Genomic DNA, 3319 nt, shown 5'->3' with positions numbered 1-3319 from the left:
ACACACACACACACACACACACACACACACACACACACACACACACACGACAATCTGAGACTCACACCTACTTCATGTTGTGGGCTGTGTGGAGGTTGCAAAGGAGCCAGGGTTTAAAACCATGATATGGTTTGACTGGGCACTTACAGTTCAGGTTTTCATGCTCCACCCACCCTTCAAGGTTTGATTAATACACTCCATGCATTTGTATGCTTTAAAATGAAGGGAGGTTGAATTGTGCACTTTTATATTGGCGACAAAACATCTAGCACATCTGGTAGGCTTGTTCTACCACATAATGTGATTGCATCTGCCAATGACAACCTTTCCCACTGGCCAAAAAACCACTAACATCTGGCAGTGGACTGCAGTGGGACGGCTTACAATCGGCTTTGATTCCTAGGACAAACGACTCTGCAGTGAAAACATGACACCCGGATGGACACGCTCATTTTTTATCCTTTTCTGGCGCGTTGATATGTTGCTTGTCGCCTCCGTCGGTAACTTCTGAGACTCTTTGTCATCGGAGCCACAAATTCAGGGACTGCTCCAGTGCCACCGGAAATTCTGCCAGATATCCCTCATTTTGGGTCTGATGTCCGTCCCCTTCCTCTGTCTCTGTGTTGGCGCTCTAACCTGCGGTTGATTTCTGAAGACTAGGGTTACCTGGTCCTCAGATCTCTGCAGGGTAAATCCAGACAGCTGCTAGCCTCCGACTATCGTCCAATCTGAGACTGACGTATGGTTACGCTGGTCCTCTACACAATCAGTCTTGCCACAGGGTAACACTACCAGTCCCGCCTAGCTTAGCCTATCTGGTCCAAGACATCATGAGACTATGGATTAGCCATGGTCCTGACAGATCTCGATGACCACCGGGTAAATCCAGACAGCTAGCATAGACTATCTGTCCAATCTGAGGAACTATGGTTACCTGTCCTCAGAGGATCTCTCTGCTAGTGTGAATACGGATCCAGACAGTGCTAGCTCTGACTATCTCTCCAATCTGAGGCTATGGTTTACCGGTGTGGTCCTCAGTATCTAACATGCAAGGGTAAAATCCAGACAGCCTAGCTAGAACTATCTGTCTCAATCTGAGTTTATGTGTCTGAGTGACGACTAAAACTACTTCTGAACGTACACATGTTCCACCAGAACTACTTCCTTCCTGAGACCATTTAGCAGGGACCCCGCCGCCAAGGAGGACTGTGACTGGTTTAAAGAAATGCCAATAACCAGAGCAGGTTTTTCTCCCATCCCAGAATGCTGTGTGAATTAGGCAATGCGAGACTAGGAAGCCCTGGATCATCGTTTCAAATTAGTCGGGTCTGAGTTTTAAAGAGAGACTGAATACGAAGCAGATATAAACATTTTCACAAGCCTCCGTGTTGCTTCCTAGTGTTTACTACTACTTGACACGCAAGAGAAAAAAAGAATTAAAAGGCATACTCTCTCCTCTTAGCGCCATCAAGTCACACTGATTTGCCACAAATGACTGCCCTGAATCTGTCCAGTCGTCTTGTAGTGGTGCGTCAGTTAGATTGAATTCAGCAGACGTGAACAATAATAACGCAAACTGCAGCGAAATGATTGGAAACTTGTTAGGGAGGACTAGATTAGGACTAGATTTAAAGCTGATTCTGGTTTTAAACTTGGTCCCAGGTGTGTCTGTTAAAACATGGACAGAGACAACTTCTCTCTGTCGATGCTTTATTACAATCAAGCATCAGCAAATAATAACAATAAACCCATTGTTAATTCCATGATCTTAATGCAGTGTAACTGCAGCATGTAAATAATGCTCCTAAAATACAAACGATTATATCGAATCAACAGCCAGGTGTAACCAAGGTAACAGGTGAAGAACACTAACAACACCATCACTAGCTAACTAACTTTATAAATAGTACAGACTACAGTACACGTTCAATAATCGACAAACTTGTGCTCAAAATGATGGACTGACACCATCGAGTTTCCTAGATCCAACAGTTTGCAATAAGGACGCATCTACACCAAGTCTCAGACTGGTTATCCTCCAGACAGCTAGTCTCTTTCCTTTTCCTCATCACTTGGTCCTCCGTGAGGGGTGCACGAGCCCGTCTCGCGGTGTGAGGCGCGTGTCCGCGCTATTCTCTGACACGCACTCACAATCACACCTGATGGACGAGCTTTTGTACAAAACTAAAGTAACGAGCCAATTTTGTAAAATGCAGGGAGTAGAAGTAGTAAAAGTAAAATGTTGCTACAAAAATAAATAGTAAAGAAAAAATATCTGAAAAATCTACTTAAGTACAGTAAAAAAGTATTTGTACTTTGTCACTTCCCATCTCTGTTTAAATCTGAGCATGCGCGACTCAAATCTGCACTCGACTGACATCGGGGAGTGACACTGTGTATAATAGAATAACAATGTCTCTCTCTCAGCAGCTCTGGTATCAGCATCAACACATGAGCTGAACTGGCTGCTGCTGGCCAGGATTATCACCCTATCAGATAACAACTGCTGCTGTCCCGCGCCAGCACCCCGTGATGTCCAATGCCAGCCTGCCATGAACTGGTTCTAAACTGAATCAGTGCTGTGTTCACGGGCAACTGGGCAAAAACACCAGGGGTGATTTAAAAGTTAAAAATAATAATTTATGATAATAACACTAATAATAATAGTAATAATGTATTCTCTTTATTGATCCCCCAGTGGCAAAATAACAATTTAAAAAAAATCAGGCACTGGTGAACATGTTTTTCTAGCAGCCTTTAAGATCTGATCACATAAGTGGGAGGATCAAGTCAATATGTTAACAGAAAAACCCAACAGAGGCAGTGACGTGTGAACACAACCCACTTCCAGACGGCTATCAACACATAACGGAGATCATTTTAAACCTCACTCACGTGCTTTCTAACAAGAGCTCAAAGAGGGTGCGTTGGCCTGCGATTCTACGCTGCTTTAGTCACTAATACTTAGACTTAAAAACAAGAAGTTTGATAAACAAAAAATGAACTATTTCTTGCAACGATTTAGTGGCTAGGGTTTTTTTTTTTTTTTTTTTTTAGGTACGGCGTTATTTCGTCGGTCCTAAAAAAAGACCCGCGGAACCCTACAGAGGATCGTTTAATGTTAAATGCTCTAAGCAATGTCGCTGTTTTAGGCTTACACACATTTCGTCACATACAGCAAACACTATCCACTATATGCCTAGCTGCCTGTCCCCTGAACACACTGTAAAAACATCTCCTCACTATCTGCTAGCTGTGCGCAGAAGCACAGAAGGGAGGAGATGGATAAATTTCATGTGATGGATCAGAACACAATAGT

The sequence above is a fragment of the Etheostoma spectabile genome, unplaced genomic scaffold (genome assembly GCF_008692095.1).
Source record: "Etheostoma spectabile isolate EspeVRDwgs_2016 unplaced genomic scaffold, UIUC_Espe_1.0 scaffold340, whole genome shotgun sequence".
Taxonomy (NCBI): domain Eukaryota; kingdom Metazoa; phylum Chordata; class Actinopteri; order Perciformes; family Percidae; genus Etheostoma; species Etheostoma spectabile.
This window is presented reverse-complemented; position numbering follows the sequence as displayed.